Raw genomic sequence first — 6,870 nt, 5'->3', positions numbered from 1 at the left:
ATGTAGAGATGCATAGCTTGATTCTAGAAGTAAGGGTGGCCTCGTTTGATATACCTGGGTTGTGAAGAGGTGATCGTGTGGCTGAAGAATGATGTGAATGATTGGAAGTGCTCCAACCAGGAAGCATTAGGGTGGTGCCTGCATTGGACACAATGTATTTTAGGATGAGACCATTCATGTGGAACTTTTTAGTGAGCAAATAAAGACCGAGCAAAACTATGGGTTGTATTTGTTGTTGTGCTAAAGAGACTGTCAGAGTGCATTGTTGAGCTCTGAAATTTATCAAGTTTGTGTCAGCTGTGGTAGAAGGCCAGGGTGCAGAATTTGTGAGGTGTTATATACACAAACCAATACATTCTTGTTTCGGAGGAATTGTTTGCTTTCCTGGTGCCAAGGCACTTTGGAATGCCTGGGTGCCATTGAATTGCAAGATTTTCATTTGCTTGGCTTCGCAGTATCGAGTATGGACATCAGATCGTCAGATCAGAAGAGGACCGCAGGACCATATTTTGCCTTGTTTTCTCTGAGCAGGAAGATGACATTATCGATCTCATCCTTCTTCAGTGCATATATGCTCGATAGCTATGGCATCATTGTCTTCGATCGACTCATCTTGATGTTGTCCCTGCTCCTTCTGTCATCGATAATCTTCAGCTTTGGTGGAGAGATCTCGCCAGTTCATTCCCAAAGCTAAACGATGTGGTTTTTATTCTCTTGTGATGTTTGTGTGCTAGAGCCTATGGAAGCAACACAGTGCTAGGTTGTTCAATAATGCTCAGCTTCAAGTCAACAAGGAAACGTTCTGTGTTCTCATTCTTTCTGACCTAATTGCGAGAGGGAAGAGGATGTCTGGATTATGTGAGTAGTCCATTGTAATATGTGTTGGTGGTGGAGTGTGGATGTCGTCCCCCTTTGGGGTGCTCTTGTTACTTGTGTTCTCTTGTGCTTGATTTAATGTATACATCACCTGAGACATGCCTTGTGTGCATGATTACTAATTATGTACTCATGTTCATCTACTGGTGGTGTGCTTTAAAAATGTACCCCCCCCCCCCCCCCGTCCGGAAATACTTGTCGGAGAAATGGATAAAAATGGATGTATCTAGAACTAAAATACGTCTAGATACATTCATTCCTCCGACAAGTATTTCCGGACGGAGGGAGTATATTGTTGTGCATCGATATTTTTATGGTCACTCCTTATGTGTATTGGTGGACACGTGCGCTGCACGTGCACTCTTACTAGTCTTAGAAAAGAGAAGAAAACAAAGAAAACCAAAGTATAACGAAGAAGGAAGAAAAACATAAGAAACCCCTTGAAAAACAAAACAAAACCTAATTTATAACTAAGAAAGGGGGGGGGGGGAGCAGAAGAAAAAATGAAACAAATAAACAAAGAAAACCAAAGAAAAAAAATGTGAAACCCGATAAATATGAGTAGAAAACCAGTAAAACGCAATAAAACTGAAGAAAAATCAAAAACAGAAGAAAACCATTGCAAAATAGAGAAAGCCAAAAGAAAGAAAAATCGAAACAAATTAGAGAGCTGAACGGATCAAACGAAGCGAGCGTAGCAAACCAACTGGCTGACCCTGTACTGTAGCGATCAGTGAAAATCATCAGCAAACTTGGCATACATGTCGCTATAAGTACCTCGCGGAGAAAAAAAGACGAATTTGTAGCAATCGCATGGAGCAATAAGAAGTTGAAAGTTAAAACCCGATTCCCCTACGCCTAGCGCTTAGGGTTTCTCCTCCTCTCGGGCGATCGGCCGCCCCTGAGTTCTTCCACCCTTCGCAAGGCCTGATCGCCGTCCCCGTCGATCGCGCACTGCCCATCCACGCCAGGATGGCCTCCCCCTCGGATGCCAACTCTGCCACCAGCGGAGGCGCTTCGGCGGCTGCAACCCCCATCCTGGAAGACTTCTTTGATCAACTAGATCTGAACGACGAGGAGTTCAATGATGTTGAGATTGATGAGGAGGATCCAGAAATCAAGGAGAGTGTTAGGTGGCTAGCCCTAGCTAGGGTTCACACCGATAAGAATTTCTCGCAGGCAGCCTTCTACAAGGATATGAGGGCGGCCTGGAATCCGGCGCAACGGGTGAGATTTTGCCTGGTTGGACCCAACAGATTCATTGTCCAAGCTTCTTGCCTGGGCAATTGGGAGCGGATGATGCTGCAGGGCCCTTGGCTCTTCCGCAACATGGCAGTGTTGATGTGTTCGTACGATGGTTTCACCAAGGCGGATGATGTGATTTTTGATCATATGCCTATCTGGCTACAAGTCCACAAACTGCCTGATCCCTACTTCAAACAAGGTATTGTGGAGCGACTCCTTAAAGGGGGGAGAAATCCTGGAGATGAGGTTGAACGGCAATACCCGTGGGGACTATATTAGGGTTAGGGTAAACCATGACATCAAGCAGCCTCTGACAAAGTTTATTAGCGTCGTTTGAGCGCAGGAGAGACATGTTTATTTGGCGTGGTATGAGAAGTTGGCTCGTTTCTGCAGTTTCTGTGGTAGGATTGGTCATGAGCACAAGGAGTGTGGATCCGGCGTTCATGATAAGCAAAGTCTCAAGTTTGGCGACTGGCTATACGCTGACGGCCCTACCAGGCCGAGGCCTGAGCAAACCCCCAGCAGGGGAGACAAATCTCGCCCGACAAAGGATGGCAGCCCTAGTGCACCTTTGGACCCTGGTCTCAAGGCTATGGATCCCGAGACGCTTGACACAGCAACAAGCCCCGTGAAGAAACTGGGGACAGTCATGGATGTTGATAGGGATGCGAGGAAAAGATTGAATATGGATAGTGCTGGAGATGAAACTCTAATCAAACCAAAAAGCATGAATGAGATGCTGGCCATTACGGATGGCAGCGGTCAAGATTTAGGAGAGAATGCCTCGCCAACGAGAAGCTCTTCTAGCAGTAAACGTGCAAAGCTAACCAAGGATCTTGCGTCCACTCAGAGATCGGCGACTTCCCTCGAGGAAGACCGCCGAGCACAATGAATACCCTAGTTTGGAACTGCCGGGGGGGGGGGGGGGAGGGGGAACCGCCGGACAGTTCGCGAGGTTTTGGCCCTCTCAAAAGCCAATAACCCCAAGCTTGTCTTCCTGTGCGAGACTAGGCAAGCTACTGTGAAAATAGAGAAGATACGTTGGAGACTCGGTCTGAAAGGATTTCATGGTGTGAGTAGTGAAGGGAGGAGTGGGGGCTTAGCCCTTTTCTGGGATGAGTCCCTCTCGGTCACGGTGAATGATTCCTGTAATCGTTTTATTGATGTCAGTGTGGTCGATGGTGGATCGGGCACGTCTTGGAGGTGCACCTTTGTCTATGGGGAGCCTCGTGTGGAAAATCGTTATCGCATGTGGGAGCATCTCTGCCGGCTTCGAGCTCTCTCGCGCGAGCCATGGATGGTGTGTGGTGACTTTAATGAAGCTTTGTGGCAACATGAGCACTTGTCAAGGACAGAACGTTCGGAGGCTCAAATGGTGGCCTTTAAAGATTGCTTGGAGATGTGTGAGCTCGAAGACCTAGGCTTCTTGGGGATTTCATTCACGTATAACAATGGCCAGGATTCAGACCGTAATGTTCAGGTCCGGTTGGACCGGGCTTGTGCTGATGAAGCTTGGCGGGATGCGTTTCCGTTGGCAAAGGTGGTTCATTTGGCCACCTCATGTTCGGATCATTGCCCTCTATTGATACACTTGGAGGGTCTGCAGGACCAGCAGCGTCGCCCCACCTCCTTGCGTTATGAAATCATGTGGGAACATGATACTGGCCTGCCTCAAGTGATTGCTGATGCATGGAACAAACACAAAACTACATGCGGCATGGGGTCGGTGGCCAGGTCCCTCCGGGAGGTTCTGAAGGATATGAAAGAATGGAGTAAGAAGCAGTTTGGCAATGTGTTGAAGGATATTGAGAGGCTCCGCACGCAACTGTCGGGTCTTCAGCTGGCTGGAGCAGACCGTACTGTAGTCCGGGATAAAATGAACCAGCTCGATGAGCTCCTCTACAGGGAGGAGATGCTATGGCTCCAGAGATCGCGGATCACTTGGCTGAAGGAAGGTGAGCGCAACACCAAATATTTGCATCGGAGAGCTGTTTGGCGGGCCCGTAGGAATCTTATACAACGCCTACGGAAGCAGGATGGATCATGGTGCAACGTGCCATCGGATATGGAGAGGATGACCCACTCCTATTTCAAGGAGATTTTCACAAAAGATCCTACCCTATCCCCGGATGACACTACTGGAAACTGAGAATTTGCCATCAACCAGCTCTTTGCCATCTGCCAGCTGATGGCAAAGAACGTCTTTGCCATCTGCTTATAAAAAATAGATGGCAAAGAATTGACAGATGGCAAAAAACATGGTTGCCATCAGCCAATTGTTTGCCATCTGCTAGTGGATGGCAAATAATCTTTGCCATCTGCCAGCAGATGGCAAAGAGGTGGGTAGGGGTCCAGTGCTGTAATGGCCTGTCAACCCACCTCTTTGCCATCTGCCAGCAGATGGCAAAGAATCTTTTCCGTCTGTTGGCAGATGGCAAAGAAGTGGGTGGGGCCCAATGGATAACGGCGCTGTAACGGCCCAGTAGCCCCACCGAACCAACAACACGAGCTAATCCAATCCAATCCCCAATTCCTCCCCCCTGCTCGTCTCCCAACCAACGGAGCCCAACTCTGGCGCCGATCTCCTCTGCCCCAGCCACTCGGCCTCGTCGGCGCGGCGGCCTCCTCTCCCCTATCCACGCCGCCGACCTCCCTCTCCTTCTCTCCCATGGCGCCGAAACCCTAGCCACGACGACCTAGCAGCAGCAGGCAGGACGAGCCCGGCCATGGCCATGGCCTCCTCTTCCCCTCTGCCCTGCCACGGCCGCCGCTCCAGCCCCTCCTCTCCTCTCCTCTCCTCTCCTCTCCTCTCCTCTTCTCTTCTCTCCCAAGGGAGGGGAGGGGAGGGGTGGGAAGGGAAGCCAAGGCCCCAGATCAAGCGGAGCGGCGCCCAGATCCGCCCGCAGCGGCACCGACGATCTGATCCGCGACCCTCCTCGAGGTCGGCCATGGAGCGCGGCGGCAGCCATGGACGGCGACGCCCGAAACCCTAGCTAGCCCTCAACCTCCAAGGACGCGCGCCGGCTGCTCTCGGCGGGGAGCACCTCGACGCCGGCCAAAGGTACGTACCGGACCTCATCTATTCCTCTTCTGGATTTCTTATCTGATCCGCGCAAACACATTTGTGCAGGCCATCACCATCCCCATCACCAGCATCCCGCGTGCGTGAGTCAAGGAGGAAAGAGGAGGAGGCCATCGCCATGCTCAGATCCGTAGCTCCTCTTTTCTCTTCAATTTTGTCAAACTTGAATGTGATGAACAGGGTCATGATACTAGTGCTTGAGTCATGATACGCACACCCCAAACCTCATCATCTTCATGCTTGCAACTTGTAGGTAAAAACACATTTTATTCAAACTAATTCAGAATGGTCGTCGGGGGAGATCCACGGTTGATCAATCACATGGAATGGAACTAGTACACACTGGAGAGAATATATACGTCATCTCCTTGTACAAATTACTCGAATAGTAAAAATTGAACTACAGAATATATATGAACTGAAATCAACACTTGTGGTAGCAGCAGGTCTCAAGGCGCAGCTCATCTTTTTGCTGGAAAAAGTCAAGCATGTGATATGTTACTACCTCTGTACACTAATGCAGATGGCAAAGTATGTCGTTAGCCTTCTAACGGGGCTAACCCCGTTAAGAGGCTTTGCCATCTGCCAGCAGATGGCAAAGCCACAGGCTCTTTGCCATCAGCCATCAGATGGCAAAGAAGCCTTTACCGGCAGGGTTTCAGACGAACTGTTTGCCATCTGCTGGCAGATGGCAAAGCCTTTGCCCTCCGCCGACCATGCCTTTGCCATCTGCCATGGCAGATGGCAAAGTGCCAGATTCCAGTAGTGTGAGGTGTTGGATTGCATTGCTCCAAAAGTTACAGAGAAAATGAACATGATGTTATGTAGGCCTTATTCAGAAGAGGAGATTTCTAATGCTTTATTTCAAATCGGGCCTCTAAAAGCTCCGGGATGTGATGGACTACCTGCAAAGTTTTTCCAACGGAATTGGGCTCTACTCAAAACTGAAATTGTTGCTGCGGTTCGTGAGTTCTTTGCGTCTGGGATTATGCCGGATGCTGTCAATGATATGGCTATAGTGCTAATTCCTAAGATTCCTTTCCCAAGGACCTGAAAGATTTTAGGCCAATTAGCTTGTGCAACGTTATATACAAGATCATCTCAAAATGCATGGTCAATAGATTGCGGCCTATTCTCAATGAGCTCATATCTAAAAATCAGAGCGCCTTCATCCCGAGGAGGCTGATCTCTGATAACCCTATAATTGCTTTTGAATGTATTAACCATATCCAGTCAGTAAGGAACAATGCAACTGATCTTTGTGCTTACAAACTTGATCTCTCCAAGGCCTATGACAGGGTGGATTGGGTGTTCTTGGAAAAGGCTTTGGCCAAATGGGGCGTCTCACCTGCCTAGATTGCTCGAGTTATGGCGTGTGTGTCATCGGTGAAATACTCGGTAAAATTTAATGGGAAGCTGCTGGAGTCCTTCTCTCCGTCGAGGGGCCGTCAAGGTGATCCTTTGTCGCCCTTCCTCTTTTTATTTGTGGCTGATGCTCTTTCTGCGTTGGTGGAAAAGGCAGCAAGGGAGGAAGGCCTGGTTGGAATCAAGATCAGTAGAAGTGCTCTGGTGATTACACACCTCTTATTTGCGGATGATTCACTCCTATTTTTCCATGCTACTAATCAGCAGGCATTGTTAGTGAAAGGGGTGTTGAACACATTTGC

At 49.0% G+C, this 6,870-nt stretch overlaps 1 long non-coding RNA gene across 1 annotated transcript; it reads left to right on the top strand.

The window, feature by feature from the left end:
* The first annotated feature begins 4,624 nt into the window (after window positions 1-4,624).
* Window positions 4,625-5,674, top strand: LOC123162370 (uncharacterized). The gene is made up of 2 exons (XR_006481247.1): window positions 4,625-5,182; window positions 5,252-5,674. It is a non-coding gene; the product is annotated as an uncharacterized lncRNA (long non-coding RNA).
* The last annotated feature ends 1,196 nt before the right edge of the window (window positions 5,675-6,870 follow it).

The sequence above is a fragment of the Triticum aestivum genome, chromosome 7B (assembly GCF_018294505.1).
Source record: "Triticum aestivum cultivar Chinese Spring chromosome 7B, IWGSC CS RefSeq v2.1, whole genome shotgun sequence".
NCBI classification, from domain to species: Eukaryota; Viridiplantae; Streptophyta; class Magnoliopsida; order Poales; family Poaceae; genus Triticum; species Triticum aestivum.
The sequence above is the reverse complement of the archived record's forward strand: the minus strand, read 5'-3'. Positions and strand labels throughout refer to the sequence as shown.